Source organism: Elephas maximus, chromosome 19, assembly GCF_024166365.1.
Source record: "Elephas maximus indicus isolate mEleMax1 chromosome 19, mEleMax1 primary haplotype, whole genome shotgun sequence".
Lineage (NCBI taxonomy): Eukaryota > Metazoa > Chordata > Mammalia > Proboscidea > Elephantidae > Elephas > Elephas maximus.
Genome location: NC_064837.1, coordinates 13,274,367 through 13,297,508, shown reverse-complemented (window position 1 = coordinate 13,297,508; position 23,142 = coordinate 13,274,367).

Sequence of the window (23,142 nt, the reverse complement as noted above, 5' to 3'; positions counted from 1 at the left end):
GTTCAAATTCACCAGCCACTCCTTGGAAACACTGTGGGGCAGTTCTACTCTGTCCTATAGGGTCGCTATGAGTCAGAATTGACTCAGTGGCAACAGGTTTGGTTTTTTTGGTTTTAACGGCTAATGATTGCGAGCATCTCTTCATGTATTTGTTGGTTGTCTAGATGTCTTCTTAGGTGAAGTGTCTGTTCATGTCCTTTGCCCATTTTGTAATTGGGTTGTTTGTCTTTTTGTTGTTGAGTTGTTGGATTTTTCAGTAAATATTAGAGGTTAGCCCCTTGTGAAATATGTCATAGCCAATTTTTTTTTCCCAGTCTGTGGGTTCTCTTTTTACTGTTTTGGAAAAGTCTTCTGATGAGTGTATGGATTTGATTTTCAGGAGGTCCTAAGCATCTAGCTTATCTTCTGCTGTTTGTGCTTTTTTAGTTATGTTTGATAGTCTATTTATGCCATAAATTAGGGTTCCTAAGTTTGCCTGTATTTTTTCTTTTATGATCTTTATGATTTTAGGCTTCACCTTTAGGCCTTTGATCTACCTTGAGTTAGTTTTTGTGTATGATGTGAGGTATGGATCCTGCTTGATTTTTCTGTAAATGGATATCTAGTTTTGCCAGCACCATTTTTTTTTTTAATATTGTTTATTCTTCAGTTTTATTCACAGTTTTCAAGTAGTGGTTCATTTTGTATATTAATGAATTCATCTTTTTTGGCTTGTATAAATTGGAGGAAAATTTTTTAAATTGAAGAATCAAGAAATAAATTCCCAATCTGAGCCACAGAAAACTCACCTAAGAATTATTTGGGAACTCTTTTTTTTTTTTTTTTTATTGTACTTCAGATGAAGGTTTACAGAACAAACTAGTTTCTCATTAAACAGTACACATATTGTTTTGACATTGGTTAACAACCCTACAACATGTAAACACTCTCCCTTCTAGACCTTGGGTTCCCCATTACCAGCTTTTCTGTCCCCTCCTGGCTTCTCATCCTTGCCCCTGGGCTGGTGTGCCCCTTTAGTCTTGTTTTGTTTTATGGGCTTTTCTAATCTTTGGCTGAAGGATGAACCTCAGGAGTGACTTAATTACTGAGCTAAAAGGGTGTCCGGGGGCCATACTCTTGGGGTTTCTCCAGTCTCTGTCAGGCCAGTAAGTCTGGTCTTTTTTTCTGAGTTAGAATTTTGTTCTACATTTTTCTCCAGCTCTGTCTGAGACCCTCTATTGTGATCCCTGTCAGAGAAGTCAGTGGTGGTAGTCGGGCACCATCTAGTACTGGACTCAGTCTGGTGGAGACTGTGGTAGCTATGGTCCATTAGTCCTTTGGACTAATCTTTCCCTTGTGTCTTTAGTTTTCTTCATTCTCCCTTGCTCCCAAAGGAGTGAGACCAGTGGAGCATCTTCGATGGATGCTCACAAGCTTTTAAAATCCCAGAACAACGAAAGAATTTTAAGTCCGCGTTGATTTTTTTTTTAGTTTCTACATAACAGCTACATCATGTACAAATAATGGCAAGTTTGTTTCTTCCTTTCCAATTATAGCTTTTATTCCTTTGTTACTGTACTCCTAGGACTTTGAGTAAGTTGTCGAATAGGAGAATGAGAATAGGAGAATGAGCTATCATTCTCCTATTCGACAACTTACTCAAAGTCCTAGGAGTACAGTAACAAAGGAATAAAAGCTATAATTGGAAAGCTCATTCCTGTGGGCTCCTGATTTTAAAAAAGAATGCTTTTATTGTTTTGCCATTAATTATGATGTATGCTATAGATTTTTGTTTTTGAAATAAACTTTTATCAGGTTAAGGAATTTTGCTTAGTTTGCTAAGAGATCTTATTATGAATAAGTATTAAATTTTTAGGCTTTGTTAGCCTCAAAAGGTGTTTGGGATCGTTCCGTCATCTTCCATTCTTTGGCAGAGTATGTGTAGGACTGGGATTATCTGTTCTCTGAGTACTTGGTAATACTCATCGGAACTGCTTGGGGCCAGACGCGAGGTGTTTTCTTTGTGGAAAGATAGTAATGCACTGATTCAATTTCTTTAATGGTATAAGACTAGGCATGTTTTTGAAGGAGCCCTGGTGACACGACGGGTAAGCATTCAGCTGCACACTAAAAGGTCCAGAATTTGAACCCACCAGTCACTCCTTGGGAGAAAAGACCTGGCCATCTGCTCCTGTACGGAGTTGCTATGAGGTGGAATCAACTCCACGGCACACAACAACAAAGGAATGTTCTATATTTCTTCTTGACTTAGTTTAAGTAAATTGTATTCTTCTAGGAAATTACTTTCTAATAAAGTTGTTCGGAACCACTACCAGTTGCTTGCTATCAAGTTGGTCCCAAATCATGGTGACTCCATGTGTTTTAGAGTAGAACTATGCTCTTCAGGGCTTTTTTTCCTTCCTTTTGTTTAACAAATACATATTTTTATTTCATTAATTTTGTTGTTGTTGTTGAGAATAGACACAGCAAAACGTACACCAATTCAGCAGTTTCTACATGTATAATTCAGTGACATTGATTACATTCTTCAAGTCGTACAACCATTGTCACCCTCCTTTTCTAAGTTGTTCCTCGCCCATTAACATGAACTCACTGCCCCCTAAGGTTCTTATCTAATCTTTTAAGTTTCTATTGTCAATTTAATCCCATATAGATAGTTCTTAAAAGTGCATAATGCTCAAGACAGACCTTTTTTACTAGTTCAGCTAAACTATTCTTTGGTTTTAAGAAGACTTCAGAAGGGCGGGGGGCAGGAAACAGGCAACCACAGTAAATACTACAGCATATAAAACCCTACAGTAAAGACAAATAATAACTTACATGCACATACACGGGCAGATATGTATGCTGAATAGAGGAAGGAGGGGGTATAGGAGTATATTCACATACAGATACGTTAGGCTGTGGGTATTTTTACATATACATTTGTATGTACAGCATGTATATTCATGTCTATAAGAGAGCACAAAGGGCCCACAGTCACAGAAGCTTCTTAGACTCATCCAAACATCTTGAGGGACCAAGTTATGGGGCTGAGGGCTGGGGACCATGGTCTTGGGGACATCTAGGTCAGTTGGCATAATGTAGTTCATAAAGAAAATGTTTTACAGCCTACTTTGGTTCAGAGCATCTGGGGTCTTAAAAGCTTGCAAGTGGCCAACTAGGATACATCTATTGGTCCCATCCCATCCAGAGAAAAGGAGAATGAAGAAAACCAAAGACACAAGGAAAATATTAGTCTAAAGGACTAATGGACCACACGAACCACAGCCTCCATCAGAGTGAGCCCAAAAGAACTAGACAGTGCCCGGTTACCATCACCAACTGCTATGACAGGGATCACGATAAAGGGTCCTGGACAGAGCAGGAGAAAAATGCAAAACAAAATTCAAATTCACCAAAAAGACCATATTTATTGGTCTGATGGAGACTGGAGGAACCTCTGAGACTATGGCCCCCGGACACCTTTCTAACTCAGAACTGAAGCTACTCCTGAGGATCACATTTCACCCAATGATTAGACAGGCCTATAAAACAAAACAGTAACACATATGAGGAACGTGCTTCTTAGATCAATCAAGCATACGAGATCAAATGGGCAACACCTGCCCAAAAGCTAAGACAAGAAGGAAGAGAGAGACAGGAAATCTGGACAAATAGAAACTGGAAACCCAGGGTACAAAGGGGTAGAGTACTGACACATTGCAGGGATTGCAACCAATGCGATAAAACAATTTGTGTGTAAATTTTTGAGTGAGAAAAAAAAAGACTTGGGGATATTTTTGGATGGAGGTTTAAAGATTATGTCAGGACAATAGTTTTGGGGGTTCATCCAGCCTCCGTGGCTCCAGAAAGTCTAGATTCCATGAGAATATTAAATTCTGTTCTGCAGTTTCCCCCTTTTGATCAGGGTTCTTCTATAGAATCTTTGATAAAGTGTTTGATAATGCCAGCCAGGCACCATCCAGTTTTCCTGGTCTCATGGCAAGGAGGCAATTATTCATGGAGGTAATTAGCCACACGTTCCATATCCTCCTCCTCTTCCTGACTCTCCTTCTTCCTCTGTTGTTCAAGGTGAATAGAGACCAATGGTTGTGCCTTGGACGGCAACTTGCAAGCTTTTGAGACTCCAGGCCCTGCGCAAGGAACTAGGAGGTAGAACAGAAGCACTAAATGCGTTATTAGGACAATTAACTGGGTGTTCCATGAAACCATGATCCTAAAACTTCAAACCAAGGAACCGAATTCCATGAGGTATTTGATTGTACATAAGCAGCCTCAGCAGCTACTTTTTTTCGTTGTTGTTGTTGTTATAAATAGATCTATCACACAACTTTTGCCAATTCAACTTTTTACTGTTGTACAACTTATTAACAGCAATTATAATAATTGTCTGTACAACTCTACCCTTAATCAGTGTGATATTTCCCTTTTCCCCCTCCCTACCACCCCTGGCAACCACTAATAAGCTTTGATCTCTATATATTTGCCTTTTCTTGTCTTTTTATATAAGTGAGGTCATACAATATTTGTTCGTTTGTGACTGGCTTATTTTGCTCAGCATAATGTTTTCAAGCTCCATCCATACTGTAGCACGTATCAAGACTTTATCCAACTGGCTGAGTAGTATTCATAACTTATTGTATCCTTATCACATGTCCTTTTCCTCCAAATTTTGTAGACATTGCTTGATTTTTTTCTTGCATCGAACATTGCTTTGGAGAAATGTGAGACCATACTGATATTTTTCTTTATTTTTTCTGCCTGGATATTTGAGGATTATTTCTATATCCTTGAAGTTCAATAACTTAGCCAGACAATATTACATTAGATATCTATTGCTCTGTAACAAAGTGTCCCAAAATCTAGTTACTTAACAACACAATCTGACTTAACTCAATACTGGCAGGGGGTAGTATTACCCGGGGGTAGTATTACCCTGGGGTAGTTTCTGTGAGTCAGAAATCTGGGTGTTTTTGCATGGACCTTGACACAGTAAATTCTAAAATTTGTAGGGAAGAGAAAAGGGCCAAGAAAAGCCAAGAAGCTTATGAATAGAAGAGTATGAAAGGTGAGAATATTAAATATCAGGATTTATTATCAAAATATTATAATTAAAATGGCATAGTAGTTTCAAAGAATTAGACATACTGAACAATGGAATGGAATAGAGAGCCCAGATATGGAATGAGGTTCCTGGGTGGAGCAAGTGGTTTGTGATTGACCACTAACCTAAAGCTGGTGATTTGAACCCTCCCAGTGGCATCATAGAAGAAAGGCTTGGCAATCTGCTTCCATAAAGATTACAGTCAAGAAAACCCTATGGAGCAGTTCTACTCTGACACATATGAGGTCGCCATGAGTTGGAATCAGCTCAACAGCAATGGGTTTGTGTCTCAGTCATCTAGTGCTGCTGTAACAGAAATACCACAAGTGGATGGCTTTAACAAAGAGAAACTTATTTCTTCACAGTAAAGTAGGCTAAAAGTCCAAATTCAGGACGTCAGCTTCAGGGGAAGGCTTTCTCTCTTTCGGCCTTCTAATCAGTCTTCCCCTGGAGTAGGAGCTTCTCTGCGCAGGAACCTCGGATCCAAAGGATGTGCTGTGCTCCTGGCACTGCTTTCTCGGTGGTGTGAGATCCCAGCCTCTGCTCACTTCCCTTTCCTTTTTATCTCTTGAGAGGTAAAATGTGGTGCAGGCTACACCCCAGGGAAACTCCCTTTACATTGGATCAGGGATGTGACCTGGGTAAGGGTGGAATTACAATCCCACCCTAATCCTCTTTAACATAAAATTACAATCACAAAATGGAGGACAACCACAGAATGCTGGAAATCATGGCCCAGCCAAATTGATACACACATTTTTAGGGGGACATAATTCAATCCATGACAGTTTGGTTTTTGTAATATATGTGGAATTAACATACATGATAGTACTGGAGTGAGAGATCAGTGGGGAAGGGAGGAACTATTCAGTTAATACTAATAAATTATAATAAAATGTGGAAAGATCTGGAATTAGTAAACCAAAAGGGAAGAACATGCTGGACGTTTTTTAAGCTAAAAGAACTGAAGAAAAAATTCAACCCTCAGGTTGCAATTATTGAATGATTTTATACGCAAAAAATTGAATGATGCAGGAAGCATCAAAAGAAGATGGAAGGAATGCAAAAGTCACTGTACCAAAAAGAACTGGTCAAGGTTCAATAATTTCAGGAGGTAGCATATGGTTGGGAACCAATGGTACTGAAGGAAGAAGTCCAACTTACACTGAAGGCATTGGCGAAGAACAAGCCTCTAGAAATTGGTGGAATACCAGCTGGCATGCTTCACCAAACAGATGCAATGCTGAAAGCACTTATTTGTCTGTGCCAAGAAGTTTGGACGATAGCTACCCGGCCAACCGACAGGAAGAGGTCCATATTCGTGCCTGTTATGAATTGAATTATGTCTCCCCAAACTATGTGTTGTAAATCCTAACCTCTATGCCTGTGATTATAATCCCATTTGGGAATGGGTTGTCTGTTACATTAATGAGGCAGGATTAGTGTAGGGTATATCTGGAGTCACTATCTTTTGAGATATAAAAGAGGTTAAAACAAGAGAAAGAAGCAGAGATGAGGGAAGACAGATGCCAAGCCACATGAAGATCACCCAGGAGCAGAAGCTCAAAGAGTCAGGGACCTTCCTCCAGAGTCATCAGAGAGAGAAAGCCTTCCCCTGGAGCTGGCACCCTGAATTTGAACTTCTAGCTTCCTAAATTGTGAGAAAATAAATTTCTGTTTATTAAAGCCATCCACTTATGGTGTTTCTGTAATAGCAGCAGTAGATAACTAAGAATCTGGTACAGAAAGAAGGGGGTGTTGCTCTAACGGATACCTAAAATGTGGAAGCGGTTTTGGAATTGGGTAATGGGTAGAGGCTGTGTTAAAATGGCTTGGCAGAGGCTGCATCTGACCTCCAACTTCTCAAGGGGGAAGGGGAATCAATATCAATAGCCCAAGGCTGATTCCTATGAGGTGGAGGTCAGACATGCCTCCATCCTCCAACCTTTTTTACCAATTCTGACACAAATCATCCCTCCCAGGCCACTTCCTACTTCTCTACTGTGTTCAGTAAATTGTTGCAGTGGCCGCACAGAACTCACAGGCAGTACTCAAAATTTTTGGGTTTGTTAGGGAAGTACTCACTGGTGTTGAGTTGATTTCAACTCATAGTGACCCTATAGGACAGAGTAGAGCTGCCCTATAGGGTTTTAAAGGTAAGGCTAGTGAATTTGAACTGCTAACCTTTTGGTTAGCAGCTGAGCTCTTAACCACTGCACCACCAGGGCTCCATATTAGGGAAGTAGCAGGTTATAGTTCAGGTTCAGGAATGCTCGGGATACGCTTCTTCCATCAGGACAACCTCTTCTCAGCTGTGCCCGTAGGTATATGCTTCTCTCTGGCCCCTTAGCTCTGTCCTGCTTGGGCAAGTGTTATAAAGCTCTTTTAGCTCTGTTGACATATGTCCCGAGGCACCCCACTCCACCGGTAAGCCTTTGCCTGAAGGCACCCAGCTCTAGCCCTATGGGTTGGCATACCTAGCTCCACCAAGTACTTGGAGGCACCCTACTCTGCCAGCAAGCCTCTTGACTGAAGGCACTCAGCTCTCTCATTCCGTGGGCCAGAAAGCTCACTATGTCATCTTCTGCTGGTCTCCTGTCTCTGCTGCCACCATTTCTCTACCACTGCTTCTCGTTATCTTCAGTATTACTGTTCTCTCTCTTGGTTTCCTGGTTCCAGGAACTTCTGAGCACAGGGATTCCAGGTACAAAGGACACACTCCACTCCTGGCTCTTCTTTCTTGGTGGTGGTGAGATCCTCCCTCCCCACCTCTGGGATGGCTCATTTTAAGCCTAGCGGGATGGTAAAACTGACCAATCTTCTTGTTAGGGTTCCATACACCCTATTTGGTCTCACCCACAAAGGTGCCATGCACCTTATGTACATTATTAACAAGCTATCCAATCCCCTTTGGTGGACCACAAGCACCTCACTTGTATAGTACCATCCAGCCATTTGGTGGGAATTACAAAGACTATGGTTAAAAGGGCCATATTAAGTAATTCACTGCATGCAGGTTGGAAGAGTTTTAAGGTATCTAATGGTAAAATGCTTTGAAGAAACTGTTGATAGAAATTATGGACATCAAAGTCAATTCTGGTGACAGCTTAGAAGGAAGTGAGGAGAGATATAGAGAAAGTCTCTGCCATAGTCTTAGAGCAAACATATGCCGCCAGCAACAGAATGTTGCCAGAAATGTGGACGTTAAATGTGCTTCTGGTGAGACTTTAAAAGAAAATGATGAAAATGTGATTGGACGATGGAAGAAGAGTGACCTTTTCATTCAGAGGCAAAGGACTTGTCTGAATTATGTTCAAACGTTTGGTGGAAGGTAGAAGTTGTAAGTGATGAACTTGGATATTGGCTGAGGAGATATCTAAGCAAGATCTTAAAGGGGCCTCGTGGTTATTCCTTGCCTCTTGTAGTAAAATACGAGAGGAAAGAGATGGACTTAAAAATGAACTGTGCAAAATGAAAAGAAAACTTAAAGATTTGGAAAATTCAATTGAACAAACTAAGGACAAATGCCCTAGGCTTTTCCCAAGGATGTGTCTACACAATCTTTTATTAAAGAGATTAAGCGTGTGACTGATGGATCTAACCAACTACTACAGGAGAAAACCCATCAGCTTAGACTGAAAGGGACAGAAAAATAACAAAAGGAAAGAAGGCTGTCTGCCTCTTGGAATTCTACAGGCAGGAGGCAGGCAAAAGGAGATACATCAGTTGTCCTCCAAGAAAAGAAAAAGACAATACATGGGGCAATTTGGAGATAGAACTGTTGGAAGGAGCACAGGAAGCAGGACTGCCTCAATTTCAAAGGGTGGAACCATGGCTTGCTGGGTTCCAAAGGGTGGGGCCATGGCCTCCTAGGTTTAAAGAGTTGATCTTCACCATCTTGGTTCCAGAGTATGGGGCTGCTGCTCATGAATGGCAGGGGGATGGGGCCTCTGGTCAGAGCTGAGGGGGCTGGGCTGCCATGCCCAAGGGACAGATGAATGGGGCCTGCTAGGACCAAAGGGGTGGAGTCACCACTCAGATGGACTAGGAGAATGGGGCTGCCCAAAACTGAGGGAGCAGAATTACTATCCTAGTGAGCCTGGAAGGTGGACTTGAAGCCCAGGGCTGAGGGGCCTCCACCCAGAGTCCAGCAGGTATGACCAATACACCCAGAGTCTGGAGGACAGGACCATTGCCCAGATGGTCCCAAAGAACAGAGGATTGTTTTCAAGTCTTGAGAGCTAATGTAAATTGTTCTGTTGGGTTTTGGACTTGCACGGTGCCAGTTATCCCTTCTTTCCCTCCAATTTCTCCTATTTGTAACTGAAATGTCTACATTGTTCTTATTCCACCATTGCACTTTGGAAACAGATAACTTGTATTCTAGATTTCATAGGTCCACAAATGAAGAGAAATTTTGCCCCAGGATGGAATATGCCTAAAGTCTCACCCATATTTGATTTAGATGATTCTTGGGACTTGAGATGAGACGTGGGACTTGGAGTTGATTTAAGACTTTTGGGATGATGTGATGGGGTCAATGTGTTCTGCATGTGGCAAGGACAAGAATTTTGGGGGGGCCAAAGGGTGGAATGTTATGGATTGAATTACGGCTCCCAAAAATATGTGTTGTAAATCCTAACCTCTATGCCTGTGGTTATAATCTCATTTTGGAATGGGTTGTCTTTGTTATGTTAATGAGACAGGATTAGTATAGGGTGTATCTTGAGTCACTATCTTTTGAGATATAAAAGATTAAAACAAGCAAGTGAAAGAAGCAGAGATGGGGGAAGAGAGATGCCAAGCCATATGAAGATCACTCAGGAGCAGAAGTTCAAAGAGACAAAGACCTTCCTCCAGAATCCTCAGAAAGAAAAAGCCTTCCTAGATTTGGCACCCTGAATCTGAACTTCTAGCCTCCTAAACTGTGAGAAAATAGATTTCTGTTTTTAAAGCCACTCGCTTGTGGTATTTCTTTCTTTCTTTTTTTTTTTTGTTGTAATTTAGATGAAAGTTTACAGAGCAAATTATTTTCTCATTAAACAGTTAAAACGCATATTGTTTTGTGACATTGGTTGCCAACCCTGAGACATGTCAACACTCTCCCCTTCTTGACCTTGGGTTCCCCATTTCCATTTTTCCAGCTTTCTTATCCCCTCCTGCCTTCTTGTCCTTACCTTTGGGATGGTGTGCCCATTTAGCCTCATATACATGGCTGAGGTAAATGTATTATTGTTTGTTTTATGGGCCTGTCTAATCTTTGGCTGAAGGGTGAACCTTAGGAGTAAATTCAGTACCAAGTCAAAAGGATGTCCGGGGGCCATACTCTTGGGATTTCTCCAGTCTCTCTCAGACCAGTAGTAAGTCTAATCTTTTTTTATGAGTTTGAATTTTGTTCTACATTTTTCTCCAGCTCTGTCCAGGACCCTCTATTGTGATCCCTGTCAGAGCAGTAGGTGGTGGTAGCCTGGCACCATCTATTTGTGCTGAACTCAGTGTGGTGGAAGCTGAGGTAGTTCTTTTCCATTAGTCCTTTAGACAAATCTTTCCCTTATGTCTTTGGTTTTCTTCATTCTCCCTTCCTCCAGAGAGGGTGGGACCAGCAGAGTATCTTAGATGGCTGCTCATCAAAGTAGGATGTAGAACGTTTTCTTTATAAAATATGTATGACGGTTAAGGTTATGTGTCAACTTGGCTGGGCCATGATTTTCAGTGGTTTGGCAGTTATGATGTAGTTTGGCAGTCATATGATGATGTGATCACTTCCATGATGAGATTTGATATAATGTTATCACCTCCATGATGGGATCTGCTGTGAGTAGTCAATCAGTTGAAAGGAAGTCTCTTTGGGGGTATGGCTTGCATCAAACATGTAAGTGGACTTTCTGGTAAGAGTTGTGGACTTTTGCTCACTCTGGATCTTGCAGCTGGCTTCTGTTCATCTGACCTCCAGTTCTTGGGACTTGAGCCAGCAACTTACATGCTGTCCTGCCTGCCGATCTTAGGATTCATCAGTCTTCACAGCCTATGAGGAAGAGCCCTGCTGTCTGACCTGCTGATCCTGGGTTCACCAGCCTCTGTGGCAATGTGAATCAGGAGAAGCCTCCATCCTGACCCATGTACTTGATGTGTTCCAGCCTATACAATTGCATGAGTCATTTCCTTGATATAAATCTCTCTCTATATATACACTATACACTTTACTTATTTGGCTTGTCTAGAGAGCCCAGCCTAAGACATTTCATACCAAGAGTGGGGTCTAGAGAAACAAAAGTGTAAGGATGAGTTTTCTAAATTGGTTCTCAAGTCTGGTTAGTCTTAAAGATGTTGATGACTCTTCTTCTAGTGGTAAAGAGGGCACTGCTAATCCATGGCATGAGGTAGCAATACAAATATGCAAAATATTGCCACCAATAGGTAAGGTATTGGTGAAAGACAAGGCTCTGGGGTGACTGCATGTGTGATACCTTTCTACAATTTTGTCATAATGAGAAGTATAAGGAAGCTGGTTGGTTGGCCCTACTTCACTAGACAAACTGGTGAGAAAAGAGATGAGCTCAAGTGCTGCATAAACAACTACAAAGTTTCCACTTGTACCTTGAAAGAAAGCCTTATTTCTTGTAACAACAGAGTTGATCTTGCCGAAAACCAAACCTAGAGTTTTATCGTAAGAGTGGCTGAATTACAATGCCAACTCAACTACCAACCTCTAGAGGTGTCTGAAATTAACGTGAGGGCATGGAAATGAAATGAGATCCTGAAGCTTGGGATGGGGACATATGGGTAGGTAATCAGGAAGCTGGAGATACTGAGCCCCTAAATTTCATTGAATCACTCCTGCCAACAGAACCAGTCCTCTCACTTCCATCTGAAGAGATTACTCCATGTTTGTCTGCTAAGCCACCTTCCCCAGTAAAATCATTAGCTCCTCCACTCCCATCTAATGAGATTAATCCAGCTGTGTCTAAAGAGCCTTTGTCTGAGCCATTGCTGGGGCATTGCCTGAGGCAGATGCCTTACAAGACAATGCTTAATGTCTTCAGAGCACACCTTTACCACCGATTTGGGCTTCTATACCTACAACTAGACTTAAGACCCAGCAAGCCCCAAAAGGTGGAGCACAAAATGTAACCCGGGAGGTGGTAGGCTACAGTCCAAAGAACTGCTTGACTTTTCTAAAATGTACAAATCAAAACCTGGGGAATATATGTGGGAATGACTATTAAGGGTATGGGAAAATGGTGCAAGGAATATAAAGATGGATAAGTCTCAGTTTATTGATATGGGCCCAATAAGTGCAGATTCTTCATTCAATGTTTCAACTCGAGAGGTTAGGAAAGGGTCGAATAGTTTATTTGGTTGGGTCACTGAAGCATGGATTACACAGTGACCTACATTAAATCAAATTGAATTACCCGACCTGCCTTGGTAGACTATAGAAGAAGGTACCCAAAGGCTTAGGGAAATTGGCATGCTAGAGTGGATTTATCAGGTTAGATACACAGACCCACACATGGGGTGCCCGGAAGACACACCTTTTACCACAATGGTGAGCAACAAATTTGTGAAGAGAGCCCCAGCATCCTTGAAGACTGCTGTGATTACTATTTTATCTAAGTCAGATTTGACAGTGGGAACTGCCCTAACTGAATTAAGGCACCTAATTACAGTGGGGTTGATTGGACCCAGTGGTAGTAGGGGTCAAGTGGCAGCACTCAATCGACAAAGACAAGGTGGGCATGGTTACCGTAATGGGAGTCAAAGCAGCAACCAGAATGGTCTGACTTGTGTGGACTTATGGTGTTGGGTACTTAGTCACGGTGTCCCTAGGAGTGAAGCAGTTAGAAAATCTACTAAATATTTACTTGGTCTGTACAAGCGGATAAATTCTAGGACAAAGGAACAGCAGTCTAACTTGAATCACCAGAAGAGAGAGTCGTGGCCCCACAATCAATTCCTAGACTTGAGCGAGTTTAAAGACCCACAACCCCTTGGATGAAGGGGAGACCAGGTCCCCTTGAGGAAGGACTCCAATACACTGCCCAAAATTTATTCTGTTAATCTTTCTGCTAGCCTTTCCCAAAAGGATCTATGGCTTTTTATGAGAGTGACTGTTCATTGGGGAGAAAGAAATAATCAGATTTTTCGAGGATTACTGGATACTGGCTCTGAACTGACACGGATTCCAGAAGACCCAAAACGTCACTGTGGCCCACCAGTCAGAGTGGGGGGCATATGGAGGTCAGGTTATTAATGGAGTCTTAGCTCACGTCCATCTCACAGTAAGTCTCGTGTGTCCCCAAACCCATCCTGTAGTGATTTCCTCAGTTCCGGAATACGTAATTGGAATAGATATACTCAGCAACTGGCAGAGCCCCCACATTGGATCCCTGACAAATGGAGTAAGGGCCGTTATGGTAGAAAAAGCCAAGGGGAAGCCATTAGAACTGCCTCTACCTAGGAAAAGTGTAAACCAAAAGCAATACTCCATTCCTGGAGGAATTGCAGAGATTACTGCCACCATCAAAGGCTTCAAGGATGCAGGGGTGGTGATTCCCACCACATCCCCATTCAACTCACCTATTTGGCCTGTGCAAAGAACAGATGGATCTTGGAGAATGACAATAGATTATCAAAAGCTTAACCAGATGGTGACTCCAATTGCAGCTGCCATTCCAGATGTAGCTTCACTGCTTGAGCAAATTAATACATCTCCTGGTACCTGGTATGCAGCTATTGATCTGGCTAATGCCTTTTTCTCCACACCTGCTTCGAAGCAACTTGCCTTCAGCTGGCAAGGCCAACAGTATGCCTTCTGTTGCCCACCTCAGGGTTACATCAACTCTGTAGCCCTGTGTCATAATTTAGTCCACAGAGACTTTGATTGCCTTTCCCTTCCACAACACGTCACACTGGTCCATTACATTAATGACATTATGCTGACTGGACCTAGTAAGAAAAAAGTGTCGGTGACTCTGGACTTGGTAAAACATTTGCGTGCTAGAGGGTGAGAAATTAATCCCACAAAAATTCAGGTGCCTTCCACCCCAGTGAAATTTCTAGGGGTCCAGTGGTGTGGGGCATGCCAAGGTATTCCTTCTAAACTGAAGGATAAGTTATTGCATCTGGCCTCTCCCACAACTAAAGAGGAGGCACAACACCTAGTGGGACTCTTTGGATTTTGGAGGCAACATATTCATCATTTGGGTGTGCTATTTCGGCCTATTTATTAAGTGACTCGAAAAGTTGCTAATTTTGAGTGGGTCCCAGAACAAGAGAGGGCTCTGCAACAGGTTCCGGCTGCCGTGCAATCGGCTCTTCCACATGGATCATATGATTTGGCTGATCCAATGGTGCTTGAAGTTTCAATGGCAGATGGAGATGCTGTTTGGAGTCTCTGGCAGGCCCCTATTCGTGAATTGCAGCACAGACCCTGAGGATTTTGGAGCATAGCCCTGCTATCCTCTGCAGATAACTACTCTCCTTTTGAGAAACAGCTTTTGGCTTGTTCCTGGGCCTTAGTAGAGAATAAATGCTTAACCATGGGCCACCAAGTCACCATGCAGCCCGAGCAGCCCATCATGAACTGGGTGTTTTCTGATCCACAGAGCCATAAAGTTGGACGTGCACAGCAGCACTCCATCATTAAATGAAAGTGGTATGTACGAGATCAGGCCTGACCAGGACCTGAAGGTAAAAGTAAGTTGCATGAGGAAGTGGCCCAATGCCCATGGCCTCCACTCCTGTCACATTACCTTCCATATCCCAGTTTGCACCTATGATTTCATGGATAGTTCCTTATGATCAGTTGACTGAGGAAGAAAAAACTTGCACCTGGTTTACAGATGGTTCTGCGTGATGTACAGGCACCACTTGAAAGTAGACAGTGGCAACACTCCAGCCCCTTTCTGGGACCTCCCTGAAGGACAACAGTGAAAGGAAATCCTCCCAATGGGCAGAACTTTGAGCAATGCTCCTGGTTGTTCACTTTACTTGGAAGGAAATGGCCAGATGTGTGATTGTATACTGATTCATGGGCTGTGGCCAGTGGATTGGCTGGATGGTCAGATACTTGGAAGGAACATGATTGGAAAATTGGTGACAAGGAGGTGTGGGGAAGAGGTATATGGATAGGCCTCCTTAATGATCCAAAGAAGTAAAGCTATTTGTGTCTCAGGTGAATGCTCACCAAATGGTGACTTTGGCAGAGGAAGATTTTAACAATCAAGTGGATAGGGTGATACACTCTGGAAAACAGTCGTCCTCTTTCCCCAGCTACTCCCGTCATTGCCCAATGGGCTCATGAAGAAAGTGGGCATGGTGACAGGGGTGGAGGTTACGCATGGGCTCAGTACATGGACTTCCACTCACCAAAGCCGTCTTGGCTACACCCATTGCCGAATGCCCAATCTGCCAACAGCAGAACCAACACTGAGTCCCGAGTATGGCACCATTCTTCAAGGTGATCAGCCAGTAACTTTGTGACTGGTTGATTACACTGTACTGCTTCCATCATGGAAGAGGCAGCATTTCTTTTTTATTGGGATAGACACTTACTCTGGATATGGATCTGCCTTCCCTGCACACAATGCTTCTTCTAAAACTACCACCTGTGGACTCACACAGAATGCCTTATCCACTATCATGGAATCCCACACAGCATCACCTTGGATCAAGGGACTCACTTCACAGCAAATGAAGTGTGGCAATGGGTCTATGCTCATGGAATTCACTGGTTTTACCATGTTCCCCATTATCCTGAAGCAGCTGGCTTGATAGAACAATGGAATGCCCTTCTAAAGACACAATTACATGCCAGCTAGGTGGCAATACCTTGCAGGGTTGGAACAATGCTCTAAACCAGCATCCAATATATGGTGTTGTTTCTCCTATAGCCAGGATTCATGTGTCCAGGAGTCAAAGGGTGGAAATGGGAGTGGCACCACTCATTATCACCCCTAGTGACCCACTCACAAGAATTTCCCTTCCTGTCCCCACAACCCTATGCTCTGTAGGTCTAGAGGTCTTAGTTTCAAAGGGTGGAATGCTCCATCACTGATTCCATTGAACCGGAAGCTAAGAATGTCACTTGGCCATTTACGGTTCCCTTATGCCTCTGGATCAACAGGCAAAGAAGGGAGTTACCACTTTGGCTGATGTGATTGATCCTGATTACCAAGAAGAAATTGGGATTGATATTACATAATGGAGGTAAAGAAGAGTATGCCTGGAATGCAGGAGATCCCTTAGGGTGTCTCTTAGCACTACTATGCCCTGTGATTAAAGTTACTGAGTCACTCCAGCAATCCAACTCCAACATGACTACTAATGGCCTGGACCCTCCAGGAATGAAGATTTCCACCACCCCGCCAGGCAAAGAACCATGACCAGCTGAGGTGCTTGCTGAGGGCAAAGGGAATGCAGAATGGGTGGTAGAAGAAGGTAGTTCTAAATACCAGTTACGGCCACATGACCAGTTGCAGAAACGAGGAGACTGTAATTGTTTTGAGTATTTCTGCTTCTATGTTGTTGTTGTTGTTAGGTGCCATCGAGTCGGTTTTGACTCACAGCGATCCTATGCACAACAGAACGAAACACTGCCCGGTCCTGCGCCATCCTCACAACAGTTGTTATGCTTGAGCTCATTGTTGCAGCCACTGTGTCGATCCACCTCGTTGAGGGTCTTCCTCTTTTCACTGACCCTGTACTCTGCCAAGCATGATGTCCTTCTCCAGGGACTCATCCCTCCTGACGACATGTACAAAGTATGTAGGATGCAGTTTCGCCATCCTTGCCTCTAAGGAGCATTCTGGTTGCACTTCTTCCAAGACAGATTTGTTCGTCCTTTTGGCAGTCCGTGGCATATTCAATACTCTTCACCAACACCACAATTCAAAGGCGTCAACTCTTCTTCGGTCTTCCTTATTCATTGTCCAGCTTTCACACGCATATGATGCGATTGAAAGTACCATGGCTTGGGTCAGGCGCACCTTGGTCTTCAGGGTGACATCTTTGCTCTTCAACACTATGCGTGCATCAAATATTTTTGTTTTCTGCACTTATGAAATGTAAGATGTAAACAGTGCTTTTGCATATTTGGTGTGTTCATTGTATCATGTTAGGTGCAAGTATGACTTCATAATTGTCTTTATTCAGAGATTATGTATGATTTAAGGAGATGTGTACAGGTGCCAAGTTGACAAGAGGTGGCCTGTGATCGTTAAGGTTGTGTGTTAACTTAGCTGGGCCATGATTCTCAGTGGTTTGACAGTTAAGATATAGTTTGGTAGTCGTATGATGACGTGATCATTTCCATGATGAGATTTGATGTAATGCAGTCACTTCCACGATGGGATCTCCTATGAGTAACCAATCAGTTGAAAGAGATTTTCACTGGGGATGTGGACTGCATCGAATATACATGTGGAGTTCTGTCAAGACTGGTGGGCTTTCGCTTGCTCTGGATCCTGCAGCTAGCTCCTGTTCATCTGATCACCAGTTCTTGGGACTTGAGCTAGCAGCTGACCTGCCGTCTTGCCTGCCGATCTTGGGATTCACCGATCTTCACAGCCTATGAGCGTGAGCCCTGCTGTCTGACCTGCTTATCTTGGGGTCATTAGCCCCTGCAGCTACGTGAATCAGGAGAAGCTTCTATCCTGACCCATGAGCTTGGGACATTTCAGCCTCTACAATTGCGTGAGCCATTTCCTTGATATAAATCTCTCTATATACTTTTTTTTTTTTTCTATATATACTTATATCCTTTATTGGTTTTCCTTCTCTAGAAAACCCAGCCTAAGGCACTATGTCATGTCTGTTGACATAGAGCTAGGTGTCCCCGAAGACCATGCTCCCCAGCCCTCAGCCCACTTATTCAGTCCCTCAGGGAGTTTGAATGTGCCTGTGAAGCTTCTATGACCTTGCCTTGGTCAAGTCGTGCTGACTTCACCGGTATTGTGTACTGTCTTACCCTTCATCAAAGTTACCACTTCCCCTTCCTCATAACCATCAAAAAATGTTTCTTTGTGTAAATATTTTCATGAATTTTTAAAATAGTGGTCTCATACAATATTTGTCCTTTTGTGATTGACTTATTTTCAGCATAATGCCTTCCAGATTCATTCGTGTTGTGAGATGTTTCACAGATTCATCGTTGTTCTTTATCACTGCAGAGTATTGCATTGTGTATGTACCGTAGTTTGTTCATCTATTCATCTGTTGATGGGAACTTAGGTTGTTTCCATCTTTTTGCTATTGTGAATAATGCTGCAGTGAACATGGGTGTGCATATGTCTATTCATGTGACAGCTCTTATCTCTCTAGGATATATTCCTAGGAGTGGGATTGCTGGATCATATGGTATTTCTATTTCTAGCTTTTTGAGGAAACTTATCATTTTCCAAAATGGTTGTACCATTTTGCATTCCCACCTGCAGTGTCTAAGAGTCCCAATCTCCCCACAGCTTCTCCGACATTTGTAATTTTCTGTTTTTTTGATTCTTGCCAGTTATGTCGGGGTGAGATGGTCCCTCATTAAAGTTTTGATTTGCATTCTTCTAACGGCTAGTAGTCTCAAGCATTTCATCATCTGCCTGTTAGCTGCCTGAATGTCTTCTTTGGTGAAGTGTCTGTTCATATCCTTTGTACTTTTTTTTTTTTTGGTCATTCTCTCATGTAAAAATTTATATACACCTTGCTATTTTTTTTATATAGTCCTAGTTGCTCTTCCCCCAATGAGACAGCACACTCCTTCCCTCCACTTTCTATTTTCATGTCCATTTGGCCAGGTTCTGACCCCCTCTGCCCTCCCATCTCCCCTCCAGACAGGAGCTGCCCACACAGTTTCATGTGTCTACTTGATCCAAGAAGCTCACTCTTCACCAGTATCACCTTCTATCCCATAGTCCAGTCCAATCCCTGTCTGAAGAGTGGGCTTTGGGAATGGTTCCTGGATTGGGCTAACAGAAGGTCTGGGGACCATGGCCCCTGGGGTCCCTCCAGTCTCAGTCAGACCAGTAAGTCTGGTCTTTTTACGAGAATTTGAGGTCTGCATCCCACTGCTCTCCTGCTCCCTCAGGGGTTCTCTGTTGTGTTCCCTGTCAGGGCAGTCATTGGTTGTAGCTGGGCACCATCTAGTTCTTCTGGTCTCAGGCTGATGTAGTCTCCTATCTGTGTGGACCTTTCTGTCTCTCGGGCTCATAATTACCTTGTGTCTTTGGTGTTCTTCATTCTCCTTTGCTCCAGGTGGATTAAGACCAATTGATGTATCTTAGATGGCCGCTTGCTAGCGTTTAAGTCCTTTGTCCATTTTTTAACTGGATTAGTTATCTTTTTGTTGTAGAGGTATTGGATTTTCCTATAGATTTTAGAGATTAGGCCTTTACTACATATGTCATAGCCAAAATTCCTTCCCAATCTGTAGGTTCTCTTTTCGCTCTTTTGGTGAAGTCTTTTGATGAGCATAAGTTTTTAATTTTTAGAAGTTCCCAGTTATCTGGCTTACCTTTTGGTGTTTATGTATTTTTAGTTATGGTTTGTACCCTATTTATGCCATGTAATAGGGCCTCTAGCTTTGACCCTATTTTTTCTTCTATGATCTTTATAGTTTTTGGTTTTATATTCAGGTCTTTGATCCATTTTGAATTCACTTTTGTGTGGTTTGAGATATGGGTCTTGTTTCATTTTTTTACAGATGGATATCCAGTTTTGCCAGCCCCATTTGTTAAAAAGGCTGTCTTTTACCCTTTTAATGGACTTTGGGCCTTTGTCGATGATCCGGTCACCATAGGTGGATGGATTTACATCTGGGCTCTTGATTGGTCAGTGTGTCTGTCATTGTACCAGTACCAGGCTGTTTTGACTACCGTAGCTGTATAATAGGTTCTGAGGTCAGGTGGTGTGAGGCCTCCTACTTTATTCTTCTTCTTCAATAGCACTTTACTTATCCGGGGCCTCTTTCCTTTCCATATAAAGTTGACGATTAGGTTTTCCATCTGGTTAAAGAATGCTGTTGGTATTTGAATAGGGATTGTATTGTATTTGTAGATTGCTTTGGGTAGAACTGACATTTCACAATGTTGAGTCTACCTATCCATGATCACGGTATGTTTTTCCATTTGTGTAGTTCTCTTTTGGTTTCTTGCAGTAGTGTTTTGTAGTTCTCTTTGTTTAGGTCTTTTACCTTCTCTATTTGTTCCTAAGTATTTTATTTTTTTAGGGGCTGTTTAAATGGTATTGCTTTCCTGATTTCCTTTTCATAGTTCTCTTTATCGGCGTATAGGAGTCCAACTGATTTTTTATGTTTATCTTGTATCCTGCTACTTTGGTGAATCTTTCTAGTAGTTTCTGTAGTTTTCTTGCAGAGTCTTTTGAGCTCTCTATGTATGGTATCATAAAGCATCTGCAAATAGGGATATTTTACTTCTTTCTTACAATTTGGATGTACTTTATTTCTTTTTCTTGTCTTATTGCTCTAGCTACGACTTCCAGCACAATGTTAAATAGGAGTGATGATAAAGGCATTCTTGTCTTGTTCCTGTTCTGAGGGGGAATGTTTTCAGCATCTCTCTGTTGAAAATGATGTTAGCTTGTTGGTTTTGTATAGATGCGTTTTATTATGTTGAGGAATATCCCTTCTATTCCTATTTTATTGAAAGATTTTTTTTTAATCAGGAATGAGTGTTGTATTTTATTGAATGCTTTTTCTACATCAGTTAAGAAGATCATGTTATTATTTTATTTATGTGGTGGATTATGTTGATTGATTTTCTAGTGCTGAACCTCCCTTGCATACCTGGTATGAATCCCACTTGGTTGGTGTGTATTATTATTTTTTATATGATGCTGAATTCTATCACTTATGGTATTTCTGTTGTAGCAGCACTATATAACTAAGACAGAACTCATTCCAAAGAAAGGTGATCCAATGGAATATGGAAATTATCAAAGAAAATAATTTCACATGCAAACAAAATTTAGCTGAAGATAATTCAAATTTGGCTGCAGCCGTACATCAACCAAGAACTGCCAGAAATTCAAGCTGGATTCAAAAGAGAATGTGGAACAAGTGATAGCATTGCTGATATCAGATGGATCTTGGCTGAAAGTAGAGATTGCCAATGTGATGCGATGAATCACTTTATTTTATTTTATTTAAAAAAATTTTTTTTTATTGAGCTTTAAGTGAACGTTTACAAATCAAGTCAGTCTGTCACATATAAGCTTATATACACCTTACTCCATACTCCCACCCCCTCTCCCCCTAATGAGTCAGCCCTTCCAGTCTCTCCTTTCGTGACAATTTTGCCAGTTTCTAACCCTCTCTACCCTCCTATCTCCCCTCCAGACAGGAGATGCCAACACACTCTCAAGTGTCCACCTGATACAAGTAGCTCACTCTTCATCAGCATCTCTCTCCAACCCATTGTCCAGTCCCTTCCATGTCTGATGAGTTGTCTTCCGGAATGGTTCCTGTCCTGGGCCAACAGAAGGTTTGGGGACCATGACCGCCGGGATTCCTCTAGTCTCAGTCAGACCATTAAGTCTGGTCTTTTTATGAGAATTTGGGGTCTGCATCCCACTGATCTCCTGCTCCCTCAGGGGTTCTCTGTTGTGCTCCCTGTCAGGGCAGTCATCGGTTGTGGCCAGGCACCATCCAGTTCTTCTGGTCTCAGGATGACGTAAGTCTCTGGTTCATGTGGCCCTTTCTGTCTCTTGGGCTCATAGTTGTCGTGTGACCTTGGTGTTCTTCATTCTCCTTTGATCCAGGTGGGTTGAGACCAATTGATGCATCTTAGATGGCCTCTTGTTAGCATTTAAGACCCCAGATGCCACATTTCAAAGTGGGATGCAGAATGTTTTCATAATAGAATTATTTTGCCAATTGACTTAGAAGTCCCCTTAAGCCATAGTCCCCAAACCCCCGCCCCTGTTCCTTTGATCTTTGAAGCATTCAGTTTATCCCAGAAACTTCTTTGCTTTTGGTCCAGTCCAGTTGAGCTGACCTTCCGTGTATTGAGTATTGTCCTTCCCTTCACCTAAAGTTGTTCTTATCTACTAACTAATCAGTAAATAACCCTCTCTCACCCTCCCTCCCTCCCCTCCTCGTAACCACAAAAGTATGTGTTCTTCTCAGTTTATACTATTTCTCAAGATCTTATTATAGTGGTCTTATACAATATTTGTCCTTTTGCCTCTGACTCATTTCGCTCAGCATAATGCCTTCCAGGTTCCTCCATGTTATAAAATGTTTCAGAGATTCTTCACTGTTCTTTATCAATGCGTAGTATTCCATTGTGTGAATATACCACAATTTATTTAACCATTCATCCGTTGATGGACACCTTGGTTGCTTCCAGCTTTTTGCTATTGTAAACAGAGCTGCAATAAACATGGGTGTGCATATATCTGTTCGTGTGAAGGCTCTTATTTCTCTAGGGTATATTCCGAGGAGTGGAATTTCTGGGTTGTATGGTAGTTCTATTTCTAACTTTTTAAGAAAACGCCAGATAGATTTCCAAAGTGGTTGTACCATTTTACATTCCCACCAGCAGTGTATAAGAGTTCCAATCTCTCCGCAGCCTCTCCAACATTTATTACTTTGTGTTTTTTGGATTAATGCCAGCCTTGTTGGAGTGAGATGGAATCTCACTGTAGTTTTAATTTGCATTTCTCTAATCGCTAATGATTGAGAGCATTTTCTCATGTATCTGTTAGCTGCCTGAATATCTTCTTCAGTGAAGTGTGTGTTCATATCCTTTGCCCACTTCTTGATTGGGTTGTTTGTCCTTTTGTGGTTGAGTTTTAACAGAATCATATAGATTTTAGAGATCAGGCTCTGGTCGGAGATGTCATAGCTGAAAATTCTTTCCCAATCTGTAGGTGGTCTTTTTACTCTTTTGGTGAAGTCTTTAGATGAGCATAGGTGTTTGATTTTTAGGAGCTCTCAGTTATCTGGTTTCTATTCTGTTTGTGCCTTGAATTAGGGCTCCTAACGTTGTCCCTATTTTTTCTTCCATGATCTTTATCGTTTTAGT